Raw genomic sequence first — 17,749 nt, forward strand, 5'->3', positions numbered from 1 at the left:
CACTTTCATTGGTAACAAGCGTGATTTGGTAAAATACCCAAGTTGGGGTTACATAATAAGTAACGAAGGTTCAAAAGACCGAATTTTACAAGACCTACGAATGGATGCGTGAATATTGAAACGCCAAATGTTTTTTGGCCAAACGTTTTCAATCCCGATGGCTCGGGTGGCTATATGAACGCCTCGGGTGAAATGGTTCGTTTTATGCTCGTGTACACAATCTACTATTCAATGCTACTTAATCCCACATTATCAACTTTCATTATCATATCAGCCGTAAGACGTCCACCTTCGAACAGAGGCCCCCCATAAAACTTCAATTGTTTTAGTTGGAAGCAGCTTGCATCCACCGTGAACTTGTGGAATAAGCTGGTCTTACATCTCGTTAGAGGACGTGCTACGGCGCGCTTGCTGATCTACTGTCTCCATTCGAGAACTTTTCTGTCCCAACGGCCATCTGGTTTCTTTGCTTAAATGGCCTGTCCATTGCCCTTTTACGAGCTAATTAGAGGTGAGACGTACTAGGCAAAACGCGGACTGAGTCTTGCGAGTACGCGTCCACAAAAAGACTAGATCCAAAGACTAGTTCCACGAGTATCTACGAGTACTTAACTCATTGACTCATTGCTTAAACGAAATTATTCCCTTAAGGGAAAGTAAATGCGCTCCTGTGATTGCGTATAAACCGTACTAGTTTTAGTAGTTTTACGAATATCGACCTACCGAATTCCGCGTCATAGTTCAGTCTTCACACTTCCTATTTTTTAAATTATAACTTATATTAAATACCGACTAAAAACTTCCCTACACACTTTGTACAGGCTTAGGACTGTCAGCAATTTTTATAAATTTTTCATTATAAAAGTGTATATAACTGCTTGTTTTCAAGTTGGCGGAACGTTGTCAGGCGCCGTACTCCTAAATACTCGTACGCTAAAAGAATCGCGGGCGGGAATGCGTACTCACGCGTCCAAGCCAAAACCTATTCCAGTAAATACGTCTCACCTCTAGAGCTAATTCGCTTGGCTATGTCGGTGATTGTTCTTCTACGTATCTCCTCATTTCTGATTCGGTCCCGTAGAGAAACCCCGAGCATACTCGTAGCTCTCCCAATAGCTCGCTGAGCAACCTCACATAGTTTAAGTAAAATCTTTCCAGAAAAATTCAATAAAAATATTAATAAGACGTGTATTCAAGACACTCATTGCTGTCCGAGTTTTCTTCAAACTCCAATACATTTAAAATGCAGCAGTGCATCGAGACCTAACGGAGGCTCCGATATTAGAATTTCCTTTCATTAAGGATTCTTTGAATTTCTCTAGAACATTCTAATGTACTTAATGAAAATCTTGAGCTGAATTTTCATACTAATTGAATACAGTGGTGACCAAGATAGCTTAGTTGTTAGAGAACCTGACTATGAAGCTTGAAATTTCTACTCCGATTACATTGATAATTTCTGATGAAAAACCTATGTAGGAGTGTTTATTCGGCCTAAACCGAATCTGAATCGCAAATACTGGATTAGCTTTATGATACCGTGTATACTCGATCACATAAATACACATTTATCATTCGCTGTTTACTCAACATATAATTTGGAAATGTCTATCACCGTCATGTTAACAAGTGTTATATGGCTTAGACACAAATATATCTTCATTTGTTTCCATTTGAATATAAACTCACGTAAGTGTCGCTTTGGTAACTTCATACATATTAATTTTGGAATTATAAGAAGGAGGCTCGGGTGGGTACTTAGTATTAAATTACTCTAAGGTGTTAGACGCGTTGTTAGAGCAAAGTTACGCGTCTCAAGAATAAACGATTAAATCAGGTACTTTGATGAAAAAAAAACCACTTGATTAGCGAGACAAAATAAAGTAATTGCAAAATAAAAAAAACTAAGGTCAGATAAGTGGAAGCGCACTCGCGCACCGAGGGTTCTGTATCTCTAAAAATCTGCATATTATCAACAAATAATAAAAACCGGTCAAGCGTGAGTCGGTCTTAAGGAAAACATTTGAACTGTAAATAAAACTACTAACCATCTATGGACATGTGTTCGAAATAATTAATTATTATTACTATTATTATAAAAATTAAGAATAATAAGTTTTATTTGTTGTTTTAGAAACAATAAAAGTACCTGCAGATTATTTGTAATTTCAACTGTCGCATTACGGTTCTCGAGATGCAAACCTGTGACTGCACATGGACTGGGAAACGATAGTTACAGGGTTCCGTTTGTCAACTTTCGGGTACGGAACCCTAAAAATAGCAATTAAAGTCTTCACCAAAGCTGGCAACACGGAACGTTGGGTTCTCGCACAGCGAAATGCAAGTTAACGGCCCAGACGCCATTTTGTATAAATGACGCGCGAGGTTAGGGATATAATCAGTGGGGAGTGCTTTAGTCATCTGCATATCTGGCCTCGTAAAGCCCAATGGGCCGACGAATGTTTATCAGAGGTAAAACGGAATGTGGTGATCGTGAGATGTTACTTAACACGCGTCGAAAATGTGAACTAGACTTGCGTTCTGAGCGTGCCGTACTCTAAACTAATTGATTTAACCCTTAAATTGACACTGTGCATCACCGTGTACGTTAGTTAATAAAAATCCTATCATCAATATATATATTTTTGAAACTTTTATGACTAAAAACTACTAAATAATTTATGATGAATGGTTGAAAAAATATGTGACTTGGCAATAATTTCAAATTAACGTCAGTGTCAAAATAAGTTCAACGCGGCGTCGCATTCTAGTACCTAGGGAAATTTTAATTAAAAATTTCAACTTTTTTCTATGCAAGTTATGCTTATTATGTTTTGTGTTTTATGAGAAAAGGCTAAAGTATACGAAAATTGGTTCTTTTGTGTACATTCAGCATCATAACAACGATAATCACTGTTAAATTAGAACGTACACCACGGTTACCGTCGCCAAGTTTGTGAAGAAGTACTTACATTCAACTACGGTAACCACGATGTACATTGCCAATTACAAGGTGAATTAACTTCGGTAACCAGGGTGTACATTACCAAGTTCCCTGTACATTTTTTTGATTTCAAATTAACGATTTTACGTCCCTTGTTTTTTTAAATCTTTTTAAACAGTATGCTTTTCTTTCTTTGTCTGCAGTGCTTAACATAAAGTCGACCGCATAAGATTTTAGCTTTAATCCCCGTAGAAAATGCATGTTATGATTGTGGCTCTAATCCGGACGAGGAAATTAAACCGCACGCACCGCCACAATTCGATTCTGATGATAGCCTGATGCACCTTCTCTGAACTCTTCTTTGGAACGTTTGAATTTGCTATTCTGCTTATTGGATGAGCATGAGGTTGATAAATATATATGTATGTATATCCAAAACCGATTGAATTCTGAAAGCATGCACAATGCTTCTTTCACCCATTAGAGAAAAATTCTGCCCTGGCCATCCACAGTTAATATGATGCTTTGCCCACATTAAACTCTATGCAATCCATAGCCACGCCATCTACACTTGAGCGCGTTTCGAACTCAACCAGAGCTCATCTTCAGAGCAACTCATATATGCCCCTTTTTTTCGCTGTTGGAAAACACGAAATTGCTTTCGACAGTTCCCACTATATTTGATTTGGATAGGTACGAGTATTTAACTAAATGTAAACAAACTTCAGTTGCTAGATTTGTCACATTCAAGGATTTAAACATTTTACTTGTCTATCATTGTAATACTAACTAGACTAGTGTATTTCAATACAGATAGTATGTTTAGATAGTTTAATGGGGAAATTTCAATATTTAAGACACCAATTGACGGTGTTTTGTTTACATTTAGTTAAAATACCTATACCAAATATACCAAAACCAAGTATAAATGATGTTTTTTTAAATAATTTAGGTTTTTTTTATTTATAAGTTTACTGCCTCATTGGCAGCGGTAACCAGCGTGTACACAAAATAATGTTACTTTGTTCTTATAGAATTGGCAACGTGCATGGTGATGTACATAGATTTTCTGAAAAACCAATAATGCTAGATTTTTTTTTTTCATTTTTCTGTAGACCCTAAGACGGTATTAAATAAAGGTATGATACTGTATCACTTGTTTTTGTATTTTTTTACTCTTGCCAATTTAAGGGTTAAGTATAACTGAAAAAACCGGCCAAGAGCAGTCGGACACGCCCGAAATAGGGTTCCGTAGCCATTACGAAAAAATTAACTAATATTTTTAAGGATTTCGTATTTTGCACGAATATTCCAAGTTAAGGTATACAAAAAATAAGTTTGCGAAAGAAAAATAGCCTTTTTTTTTACTACTTATATACATGATCAGTGATCACTTTCTAGCCTCTTTAGCTGTACGGTATCTTTCCCTTGTCATTCTTGAAGTTTAAATTTAATCTATTTTTAAGTAAATTAGCCGCAAATGGCCAACTCCATGTCTTAAAGTCAATCAATCAAATCAGTCCACACCCACCCACTGCTGGGTAAAGGCCTCTTCATTTTCACGCCACTTTACCCGGTCCTGTGCTAGTGTCTTAAGAGCGTTTATACCTGCTGAGCTGGCAACGTTGCATTTATGTAAGTTTTTCTCGATTATTCCATAAAAAATGTGGTCTGATAAAAGTCTATCACGAATAATTATTGGAGTAGACACATTAACTTATATAAGTATTAAGAAGATTCTATCAGACCACAGTTTTAATTTTCATTAAATTTTTATGGAATAATCGAGAAAAACTATCAAAAATGCAACGTTGCCAGCTCAGCAGGTATAAACGCTCTTAAAGTAAATAATGCGAATTCTTACGACTTGAAGCGTATTTTGTGAACAACGTATAATCCCGATGTGTTAAATGGCCCATAGCGTCTTTCATTTACGCAAAGTTACGAGTACATAATTCGTTTAGAATAACGCGAAATTTGACTTAGTACGTATGTAAATAAGGTGGATTTTAGAAGGGCGTGAAATGGCATTTAGGATGTTGTAAATTAATATTGACGGTACCGTGTTGTAAAGTGCTTTAAGAGATTGGGAAAGCGCTTGCATTTATTGAACATTTCAAAAGTCTATTAGTTTGTAGAGTTTATTTAATTATCCTTTTTTTTTGTCTTCAATTATACAATTATCACTTAAATAGAAATACCTACCTCGAAAGCATGATAATCTTAAAATAGCTCTCTATTTTTTACGGTATCTAAAAATCAGTGCCAATCATTCATCATCAATTAAAATCATTAGTGTTTTATATCAATGTCAACTTGATATATTATAGTTACGTGTAAAAATAATCTTGACATACAGACAAACTGCAAATGCAGTAATTCTACAAGTGCTTCAGTACTGAAACACGGGCAATAATAGAACTCTAAAAAATCAAATCGATTAATATGGTAAATCGCAAATGCACACAAACAAAAATAAGAGGAGACTGTCAAATTGAGACCTTTTGTTATCTGGAAGTTTGTTAAAAATTTATTGTCTTTATCGCTTTTATTGAATTTCAAAACCCTCTTTTTGACGGAGGCTCATTAAAGTTATTAAGATTCTACTTTCACAGAAGTATATTAGGTTAAGGGATACTTAAGGGATAGGGGGGAGGGGGGGAGGGGTACTTAAGGGATTAAGTACACTCTTTGATAAACAAATGCGTGATATAATTAATGAAAGAAAGCCTCGTTTCGCCATAACTTTATTACAGTCTCTACATTAAATACAGAAAATAGAAGATTTGGCTTAATAAATACACAAAAAACTAGCTGTTGCCCACGCCTTCGTCCGCGGAGTAGAATCCGTGAAGATACATACATATAATTAATAAAAACAGAGTATTTCAAACTAATATTAAAATTCACTAAAAACTAGAAATAAAACCAAAAATATGGAAAATTACGAAAAAAAGACACACATCACACACAATACATCACGCCTGTATTCCCAAATGGGGTAGGCAGAGCACACGAAACGTTACCGCTTCGGAGCCACTTTAAGCAATTTAGCAAAGGTTTTAAGTTTTTTGACAGAAACGGTACAATAGTAACAGGTACACATATATACGAGTACTAGCTCGCATAAAAAAGAATTAAACAAATTTATGTACAATACTTTACGTTGGGGGAGAAAAGTCCTCGAGTGGCGACCAAGAACCGGAAGACGAAGCGTTGGCAGGCCTCCCACCGGGTGGACTGACGACATCGTGAGAGTAGCGGGAAACCGGTGGATGCAAGTGGCGAGTTGTCGTTCATTGTGGCGTTCTAAGGGGGAGGCCTTTGTCCAGCAGTGGACGTCTTCGGGCTGATGATGATGATGATGATGTACAATACTCGTAAGTACTGAATTTTTTTTTATACGACTGGATGGCAAACGAGCAAGTGGGTCTCCTGATGGTAAGAGATCACCACCGCCCATAAACATCTGCAAACCAGGGGAATTGCAGATGCGTTGCCAGTAATTTCACCGGCTGTCTTACTCTCCACGCCGAAACACAACAGTGCAAGCACTGCTGCTTCACGGCAGGATTAGCGCGCAAGATGGTGGTAGCAATCCGGGCGGACCTTGCACAAGGTCCTACCACCTAGGTATTAGGACAATGCAATTTTAGCATGAATTTTAGTGTCAGTTTTGTGTGGTCTTCCGTGTTTTTACTCTAATGTTATCCGGCGGAAGACCAGTGCTGGTTTCCAACCAGTGATATGCTGAGCCGGGGCACTTTATAATGACAACTATGTATTTTTGTTTGTATTTTCTAACCTGTGTATGTGTTATTGCAGTCATAAATCTTTCTTTCTTTCTTTTTTTAATTAAGTGACCAAAACGTAAAATAAACTTCCTTGCAAAAAAATAGGGCACCAATGGTTTTTCAGATTTTTAGGCATTGAAGCTTAGAAAGTAAGCTTTCATGCACATAAAATACAAAAACCATAGGTGCCCGTTTTTTTGCAAGGGGGTTTATTTTATAGTAATGTATTGTGCCAACCTCGCAATTCAATCCTACTCGCGGGCATACATGATAATGTTGTACGGCAATTAACGTATTCCCAACACACAAAGGAAAGCGAATTCACGCGAGAACTTTCACTTTGTAAAGTTTGAAAACAAGAATGCCTGAATAACTTTTAGTACGTCACGTTTTTGCAATTAATAACTTCGGTGTTTGAAGCAGACTTATCGGTGGGGCGATGTAGGTATCTTTGGGGTTTATTTTCTTGTTATAAATTTGATTTTACTTTATAAATTCAATTAAATTTAATTTGAACAACTAGGATCTAATCACACAAATACAAGAATATGTACAGTCACCAGAACCACACAACACAACAAGCGTAAATATCTGATACGACTCTATTTTCTAGGGCCAGCAGGACGTGTCAGATATTTTTGCACGCTCCGCTGTGGCAGATATTAATGCTGGTGACTGTAAAATTGAAATTCCGGATTCCGCTAATGTCCTCCACCAATCATAAAATCGCGAGGTTTATTTTAGGTTTAATATTTTTTTGCACTCATCGTGAACCAGTTTCACGAAAATCACACAACTACACGTAGCGTTACGTGGCGCAACTAGTTCGAGCGAGACAGCGAGCGTGCGTGCCGGGCGGTGCTCCCTATATATACTGTAGTCTTTGGTGTTCATAGCCCTACTGACTTAACCCACGCCGGCGTGGGGTGTTTTGATACTTACAGATTCGTACCTATATCGCGGAGTGCGCCGCGCCTGGCATTGGTTTGACAATAAAGCTTAAATGATTAAAAGTCATAATTAAGAAAAATATTGAATATAATAACTCTACTTTGTTAATTTCGGCAACTTTTTGTCACTGCAATCAGCAGACTTCATGTAGTTAACAATTACTTATTTGGTTTTGCTATGGTTGCTTGTTACGTTAATTAATCAAACTAACTTTATCGCTGGAACCATATTACTATAAGTGCTCATATATAAACAAGTTGCTTAATCATCTACAACAAAATTTTGATTAGCTTTAACAATTTGTTTTTCAGTGCAGTCATAATAATATTGAAATTTTGACAATATTTGAAGTTTGGCATGAAAAATAGCCCTAGTGCTATTTTATTTCACATTTTCAGCAAACTACATACCAAATTTCTTACAAAATTTCGGAATGTTCCAAAAATTTCCGTGGGAATTCTCAAAAATTACAACGTCAAGTTTATTAGCGTTGCTTAAGAAACCTGTGGTTGGAGTTGAACGTGCTAAGGTAATATTAGAGAAGTTTATATAGTCTTTATAAGTTTTCGTAACCATTCTGATTTTCTGCGCAGCTTTTTTTACAAGCTTTTATTTAGTTTCACCTGTGCCGTTGTCTGTCTGTCTGTCTGTCTATCTGTCTGTCGGTCTGTCTGTCTACAGACAATCTTGCAAGTTATATTTGATCAACTTTCAGTGGTCAGATTGACTTGAAATTTGGAATACTCATGTAAATCGCGTGACAATACAATAATCTAGTAGTGACATCCTGGTAGTCCAGCCAGGATCGTCTCCGCAGGACGGAACTCTTCAACGGTTAATAGCATCGACTTGAAATTTGGTATGCAAATGTAGTTTGGGTGACAATGCAAGTACAGTCAACAAAAAGTACAGTTAGCATAAAAAGCTTATATTAAAAATGAAATTTTTATGGTTAGGTTATTTCTGTAAGAATCTTCTTTGAAGTATTATAATACTTAAAAAACTGTTCGTTGCCTTATAAAAAAAAATGTAATACTTAAAGTCGTTCTCTAATTAGGGATTCATCTTTATATACTTATCCTCGTGACTCGCGTACTTTATAAAGAACAAATGAACACTAAGAAATATGGCCAAATGTACTTTATAAAGCACAAATTGTTCATTGAATGAATAAATTTAAGAATGTTGAAATAATAGCCAATATAATAAACCTAAACCCAAAAGTCGGAATCCAGAAGGTTACTTAAATAGATTTAATATTGTTTTTTTTTGTTTCTGAGTATGATGAGATCAATATTTCAACACGACAAAGAAAAAAGACAAAGAAAAAGGTATTGTTTCACAATCTAGGTTCAGTGTTACACGCGCCATCTTTATCACGCCCAGAAACTTTCCTAAAGGAAACGTAGTCAAATATTGATGGCGTCCTGAGCCTAAACACTCACCTTTCATAAGAAAGTAAATATACATGATTACATGAATTGTGTGTAAGGTTCAAACGAGAAAAGATTGCATTTGGTATAGTGGAGTTTGCTGTAGGTGGCAAATATAATTTGGAATTTGAAGAGCTGGCTGATGTATGTTTTCGGGTATTGGAAATACTTAAAGATTCTCCCTTGCCAATATGCTATGCTTTTATAAAAATAGATATGATATTATGTTGAAAACAGTCTAGCCGTTTGCTACAGAGAAGATCAAAGGATAGACACACATACAGACACTCGAAAAACATAATAATAATAGTAAATTCATTTATTTCGGGCAACTTGGCCAATATAATAAATACCTTACAGAATAACATACATATTAATAATCAAAAATATTTAAAACTAATTTAGTGACAAAACGGCGTGACCCCGATGAGTCACCGTCCCCGACATAACTCTCAATCGATCAGTGGGGTTAAAATAGTGAATGGCTAATCATTTTATTGACAGTGATGGTCAAAGTTCTCCATTCGAGAACTTTTAGACCTCAACGGCCATCTGTTCTCCGTGCTATATGGCCTGCCTATTGCCACTTCAACGAGCTAATTCGCTTGGCTATGTCGGTGGCCCTCGTTTTTCTATGTACCTCTTCATTTTTGATTCGATCCCGTTGATAAACTCCGAATATATCCCTTTTCATAGCTTGCTGAGCAACTATGAGCCTATTTATCCTCCTCAGTCCTCGCGTACTTTATAAAGGATCAATTAACACTAAGAATAACGGCCGAATGTACTTTATAAAGTACAAATTGTTAATTGAATAAAGAATTCTAAGAATTTTGAAATAATATCCAAAATATCAAAGCAGACCACGTCTAGGTCTTAAGTACTAAGTTTGTTAAAAAATGTTAGAACCCAAGAGGATATAAGATTTCTAGTGAAGCACCACGTCTTAGATCCATATTTCATCACTAGCAATACACACTGGTTGAATATTTCCGTCTTAAGGGACTGAGGAATTTTGGTCGAAAAGACGTTGTAGAGTTTCCTAAATCCTAATTGGATTCGATAATTATTGACCTCCTAAATCAATCAAAGCAAGTAAATTTACGTGTGATAAAATTGAAAATTGAGAACTTCCAAAGAATTACAGGTTTCAAACAAAGAGCTCCAGTTGTTATTTTGAGAGAAAATAAGAGGCACGCGTTGTCGAAGTGTGCCAAGGTGGCATTAATGATTTACATTTGGTATGAGACATCTGTATGGTAAGCATAAAGGGAATACTTTTTTGTCTCATTACGTGGTCCTTCTAGAAAGCAGTAAGTAAACTGATTTCAAGTAGGACCACGTAAAACGACAAAAATGAGACTGACGAACATTGCCAGTAGAAATGATAAGTTTTTCGCCATAGACGTAGCAGGTCGAATTACTAATGTTTCGATCGATAGGCTGAAACCGGCTTATATCCTAACAGATGAACCAGGTAGCACTTCTACGTCATCTACCACTGTTCCTGCGAGAACATCTGTGGTTGTAGCAACTCCTACACCTTCTAGGACTACTCGTTCTGATCGTCGTTCTGATGTGGCGACTGTATTTCCGTTTCCGCTTTTATCATGGATATTGCGCATGTGCGGATTTTGACGTTGACTTTTTCATTTCGAATTGATACTTTATAAATAAATATAATTCCTTTAAAATTAGTAATTATTTCTATAAGACGATAGAGAAGCAAAGTCGAGGAGGATAAAAAGTGTAATGTATTATGTTCTTTTTAGAGGCGATGACATGCATGTTTCTCCAGTGAACACACAACACTAACAAACAATTATTATTAACGACTAGCTGTTGCCCGCGGCTTCGCCCCCGTTATAATTTTTCATTCCTAAAAACCTTCTCTTGATAATAAAAAAACGCAACAAAAAAGGAATCATACTGAATAATGAGAGACTGAGCGTAGGGTGGTCTTATTATATCCTTGTCTATAAAATTTTGCATATGAATTTCAAAAAACTCAAAAATGGGAACCCGGATTTGAAACCACGATCCTCTGTTTGAGAGGCATCTCAAACCACTAGGCCAACAGGGCTACTTTAAAACACTACCTAGCAACTATTCTATCCACTTGTCTTAGTGTCAATAATCATCAATTAGAGTTAAAAATAACCACACGACCGCATTGCCTAGAGAGCACGGGAACGTTTCACATCAAAGAACGCATACCAATGACACAGACATACTATCATGATAGACTTGACTAATATATCTACATATACTGCCTTCCTTAGCCAAAAGGCACTATGTCAAAAAAAACACGAATTATTTTTACCACGTGATGCATAAGTCACTATACTTGGTTTGAATAGGTATTTAACTAAATGTAAACAAAACAACGTCAATTGATGTCTTAAATATTGAAATTCCCTCATTAAACAATCTTTGACATTTCTGTATTTAAATACTTTGTATTACAATGGTAGATGAGTAAAATGTTTAAAGTCCCTGAATGTACCAAATCTGCAGCTGAAGTTTGTTTACATTTAGTTAAATACCAAACAAAGTATTAGGCTAATACTTGACAGTTATAATTTTGATATATTTGACACTTTTTTAGACTGGTTACGTTACGCTGGACAATTCAGAAGCAAGCTATATCAAAGGCAAATGCAGACAAGAAAATAATTGGCGCGGTTTAAACAAAGACCTACTTCCTCTTTTACACACGCAATGTAAGTGCACATGCATTATCTTTGCCGTTGGTACGTCTGTGTACAGAATAGTTCTGGCACACCGCTCGTCTAATTATAACAAGTCACTGGCATTTATATTATAAAAAGCTTACTCGTCATAGCGTTAATTGAACTAGAAGTTAAACTTTCCTGTTTGTAGAATGCTTTGAGTTATGAGTGTAGAAGCGCCTAGTCAAGAGCTTTTCTTAGGTTTTTTTTGGTCAAACGCCTACATTATTTTACTAAATAAACAAATAGATTTTACTGGCAATAAATCATTTATATTAGTTTTTTCTGGTGAGAAGATATTTTTCAAAAGTGAGTACTTTGCCGGTGCTATCCTACTGTTACATTTCAATACTGTGGCAAGGCCGGTAGCCGTTATTCCCAAAGATAAAGTTACGGGCGTCCTCTGATTCGTTTGTTCTTCAAATCCGAAGTCAAAGTAAAGTCGTCATTTTATCGCTTTCAAACAATTTGAGAGTTCTATCTCTCATTTACCTTTGCAAGTTCATTAAATTTGAGACAGAGATAAATATATTTCTTTCAAATTCAACGTTTCGCTGTTTGGAGATTTAATCACAGTTGTGGAGCTGTATTTTATGGATTTTCATCAATTTATCATCATTCCAGCAGTACGTCCTCTCAGCCACAAGCCTTTCTGAATAGAAACCTTTCAGATCTATTGTCAAGAAGACATTAATATCTAGGGCGTATTATAAAGTTAATGATTATATCATGGACAGGGATATTTGGAAATAATTCTGACCCGCATTGGCGATCCCTTACTTCAAAAGCGAACCTACTTACAACTCGTGTTAAAAATAAAGTTGTGTTAAATACTTGTGATGTATAGATATCATTTAATAATATTGTAAATCTGTTTAAAAAAAATACCTCGTTGAGCTTCTTGCAGGATTCTTCTCAAGTAGAGGTTTTTTCGAACCGGTGGTAGTTTTTTTTTAAGTGCTTGTTATAGCCTAAATTGAATAAAGATATTTTGACTTTGACTTTGACTTGGAATAAATGGAACCCAGTACGGATTGGGAAATTCATACACATCATTGCATTGCTTAGCAGGTTTGTACGTATTACAGAGCTTTACTCATATCTCGAGAACCGGCATTAGATATACAGCTGAAATTTCCATATAATGTGTATTTTTATTGTCGCTACGAGAAAAAATAGTAACGATTTTGAGATACGAGATTTTAAAAAAGCAGTGACTATCTAATGATGAGTCACTTCACTTATCATTATTTCATTTGTCATAAATTCAATTGCCATAATGACGTTTGCCATAAAGTGTGAAGAGCCGTGCTGTTTTCAGGATTTTGTCAATTGTCATAATTATAGAATGCAATAGGTCGGTTAAGATACAGTGCCCTTAGTGTAAGTTTTCGGTTACAAAATACGTCACGATCGCGTTCGCGTTAAAATCTCAATTTGTATGGAAACACGAACATCGCAAACGTTCCGCTAGAGGCGCTCTTCGTGTTTCCATGTAAATTGAGATTTTTAACGCGAACGCGATCGAGACGTATTTTGTAACCGAAAAATTACGCTAAGGGCACTGACGAAAATACTGTTTCAGAAATAGTTTTTATGGCAAAAGAAAAGTATGGAAAACGACACATTAATGGCATATAAAATTCGGGCAAACGATAGAGAACTATCTAATGGTCCATTTTACGTGAGCGTAGATAAGGGCAAAGCCTTGTAAATCTACTAATAGCGTAAACTCAACACAAAACGTTTTCATTTGCGACAGTTCCGATTTCGTCAATACCGCGAGAACTATTAGTAAATGCGAAATCTAAAGAGATACTCTACCGCCGTAGAATTTGAGTAAATATAGAACAGTAAACCATCTTCAAACAAAGATACTTTGCACGGCTTAAGTATGTGTGAGTTTATATACGCGCCACGAGCAATCGATAGCTTATTTTTCGGAATTCCTCAATATTTTCTTGTGCCTGCAATCGATTCCTATCTTATTTCTATTTATAAGTATATAAGTAGTCTATGGCAGAAACCTATTTTACGGGGGACGCCTGTGCTATACTATAGGGAAGGCCCATGCTATGCAGGCTTTGTCCAGCAGTGGACATGTTACGGCTGTTTGTAATGATGACAGTCGATTCATAGGCCACGATAAAATCTTCTCATCGTGTTTTTCGCTTCATTCGAAATACATAAACGAAACAAAATTATTTACAATACCAAGGTGGCGGACACCCTAAAGATGATTTGATAGAAGTTAACAGAGTTAAATTAACCTCATAAAAACTTTTGACAATATCCTTTGGTCAAAATATAAATAATAAGTCGCAATATTTTACTAAAATATAATATAAGTGTTTATTAGGCCTTTTACTAACTACCCTTATTTACAAAACAAAATATCATCATAATCTAGATTGTCAGGTGTCCGACAGATGGCGATGTACCGCGCTCAAACTAGCTAACGGCATGCACTTATTGATCAATAAGAAGCTGGCGAAATATTGTTTTTTTGTAGCAAGCAATAAGTAGGGGATCGTTGTTTATATAGATTTTTCATCACACTTGCTCGTAAACAGTGTCGTAACATGCAGGCTACCTTGGTTGCAACCCCCCAAATAAAACCCTCGACCTTAATGTGCTTGTCATGAAACCCGTGGTCGTCGGTAAGTGAGTCATTGCGCGTACTAATTTTCTTGTCATGAAGCCCAAGGTCGGTAAATGAGTCCGTGCCCGTACTGATACTGCATGGCGCGCTGCTGCGCATGTTGCAGCAGCAGGACCACATGCACACGCGGCTCAGGCACATGCTGAGGGAAGGGGAGGGCGGCGCTGCCAAGAGCGCAGCCTAAGGTATCGCCAATATTTGTAAGAATTATATTTTTTCTTTTATAAATATAAAACTTTACTCGCAAATGTGATGAAAACATTATGTCGCACGGGCGGTACTAGAACTACGAACATCGACTCATTAAAGCCCTCAGTCTTCGACTTCGAGCTTCTAATAGACTCTCGTTCGTAATTCCTTATTTACCGCCCTTAAGACACAATGTACTATACTATCAATAAATATTCGTGCGAAGTAATAGTGCTTTGATATATGGGACCTATTTCGTATAGTGGTTGTATCAAACACACGCACTGTATAAGCTTAAAAACTACAGCTTTCCCTGCTGAACTTACTCGTTAGCTGCTCTATTTAGTATGTAAGATCCGTTTAGGTTTTATTTATTGCTTAGTGCAACGTCAATTAAGTACCAGCACTAATTTTTTTGTAAAGCCCGGTTAAAAAACAATTAAGGCGAATTTCTATAGCGGTGATCATTACATCATCGTACAAAAAATGTTTATAATATTAGTGCTCTTTTTTTGGGTGTCTAGCAACTTATTTCTATTTTTTTTTAAGATACCAATTTTTTTTTCTAAATGGGCGAAAATCTTTATTGTTATTTACTACCTACTTTAAAACAGAATTACTTGGTCAAAATAAATTATTTGGTAGAAACAATCTCCGCAAATTGTCAACCATAGAATTGGACAGTTTCTATTGAGCTGAGATTTCATTCTTTATATTGCTCTTTGATTCAACCCTTAAGCTGTTAAATTGAACCGTAGGGCGGAAAAGCAATTTCTGGTCGCCTATAAAAGGAAACGTTTAATTCACTAAAAAGTTTATAGCTTTTGTTTGGCTTTGCGTAAACTTTGCTATGTACAGCTCTTATTGTGTTCCAACAAAGAAAAATATTTTCACAACACGGAATAAATCTTCTTTTGTTTTAAATGCACAATTCAAAGAGTTTAGAAATAACGCTGAAAATGAAAACAAGCGAGGGCACCGACAAAATCAGCCCGTCTCACTCCAACCTATAGTAAACTAACGCGTTTTCCAACTACAGCTATAATCCACAAAGCTGAAGTTGAAAAACAAAAAAATGCAAAACGCTGACCTAGTGTTTTGACGAAAAAAAGTTTTGTTCAATCGTGTCCAATGACCTTTTAACGTCCAAAAGTAAATTTGTGATGGTGGAAATATCTCCTACGGCACATGCGCGAACGGTGCCAGAAATAAACTCCCGCGCACCGGATCGAGTTCCTCAGTACCGCCTAGCGAGCTGTGAGAACTGCCTGTGATATACCTAGTCAATATTAAAAAGTGACAACGGCTGCGATGATGACAAGTAACTAGTGCCCTAATTGACCCCCGCTTGTGTTGGACACCGCGTGTTTTTTTAATGTGGCAATACTTAGTTTGCTGTAAGTACTGCTTTGTCATACGCCGGTGCTGCTACATCTGCGTGATTTGCAGATTGTGCGAAGTGTTTGCTTTGCAAAGTCCTTTGTTCTGCCAAGCTAGGACTAATACAGGCCAGTAAGACACCTAATGCATGCTTTTGTACAGTTTTATCCTCATCCTTGTAATTTTTTCCAAGTTTCCTTGCTTTACTCTCGATTGACTTTTAAATACAGTTAAAATAAATTGAGTTGCAGCTAGGATCGTTTTCACAATAATGTTATAATGACATATCTAAGCTTCCATCTCGAGTATTTCATCCAGAATCCCTGAAATACGTTAAAAATGAAATTCTCTACCTGTCTCTGTTTTAAATTTTACAATCTGGATGTCTTAAGATCTTGGGTGAATGGGCGTTTCAAGCAAGCTTGCTCCATCGTAAACATTTACATCAGTGTTTATAAATCAGTGTATATACAAATTTCCAGCTGATCAACGTTCTCTTTCTCTAACTGTACCTTATTTCACTTTTTTAATCTTCTTTGTTTACATTAACATTTTAATCGAAACCATTGGTTAAAAGACTTTCGGCAGATTATTCACCAAAGCCTTACGAGTAGGTACTAAGATTTAGGACTTTAATTATTTTCATTAAAGTTCTAACTTGTAAGTATCATCTAATATCGCAAGTTTTACGCACATCATGCTACTTTAATGGCCCGGTTAACAATACGATCAACTTGCGTTTTCTCTGTATATTGCGGACTGAAAGGCAATGCCATACGGTAGTTACCTGGTGGTACACGCAATGAATGGCGTAAATGCTCACCGCGCGGCCACTTGTGTGTTGTCTTGTGTGGGCCATAACACCTCAGCCGTTGTAAGTTTTTCGTCGCATCAGACTTCAAACGAGTTTGCGTTAAGCTTATACTAGCTTAGCACTAGCTTTTGCCCGCGGCTTCGCCTGCATAGAATTCGGCTATCGCGCGCTGTTCCCTCGGGAACTGTGCATTTTTCCGGGTAAAAAGTGGCTTATGTCACTTTCTGGCCCATAAACTATCTCTATCACAAAATCACGAAGATCCGTCGCTCCGTTTGCTAATGCCCAATAGACGATACTCTGCTGTTATCTCTATTCGATTAAAGGTGCCAACTATTGGGACAGCAGGGCTGCTACGAAACTCGAAACTCGAAGTTCGTATCGTACCGTCCCTCTCGCTCTCGTATTAAATAGTGTAATTGTCAGAAGGACCGCACAACACGAACTTCGAGTTTCGAGTTTCGTAGTAGCCCTGCAGCGACGAGCACTCGTCCGTTTACCTTACAAGTGATATTGTTTACGTGATGCAAAATTAGTATTCGAAGCTCGTCTATTACTAGGCATTTTGCATTAATTATTTTGTATTTTCTTTATTAATTCTTATTTACGTATTTTGAGTTCGTCATTTATTTTTTGTAAAACTTAACCAACTTTCATGGAAGTTGAAAACCGCGGACATTGTCAATTCAAACTGAAATATTTCAACAACAGCAGAAAATATTTTTATTAATGATAAGTCAGATCCACCGGAAGGAAACATTAAAGGGGTTAAAAAGTATGAACATTCTGAATTCCAAAAGACTAATTCAAAAATTGATTGAACGCATTAAATAGTTCAATGTGGCGTTAT

At 36.5% G+C, this 17,749-nt stretch overlaps 1 protein-coding gene across 5 annotated transcripts in view; it reads left to right on the forward strand.

The window, feature by feature from the left end:
* Positions 1–17,749, forward strand: part of tn (tripartite motif containing protein thin) — a 74,034-nt gene that overhangs the window by 26,134 nt on the left and 30,151 nt on the right. For 2 of the 5 annotated variants that reach the window (XM_074099858.1, XM_074099862.1), the window contains exon 1: positions 15,917–16,026. The exons of 1 other annotated variant lie outside the window; for it this stretch is intronic. The gene's annotated coding sequence lies outside the window, so the exon portion shown is untranslated. Of the gene's footprint in view, positions 1–15,916; positions 16,103–16,130; positions 16,214–17,749 lie in introns of those variants that run through there. 2 more of the 5 variants (XM_074099859.1, XM_074099861.1) reach the window with 2 other exon arrangements.

The sequence above is a fragment of the Choristoneura fumiferana genome, chromosome 17 (genome assembly GCF_025370935.1).
Source record: "Choristoneura fumiferana chromosome 17, NRCan_CFum_1, whole genome shotgun sequence".
NCBI classification, from domain to species: Eukaryota; Metazoa; Arthropoda; class Insecta; order Lepidoptera; family Tortricidae; genus Choristoneura; species Choristoneura fumiferana.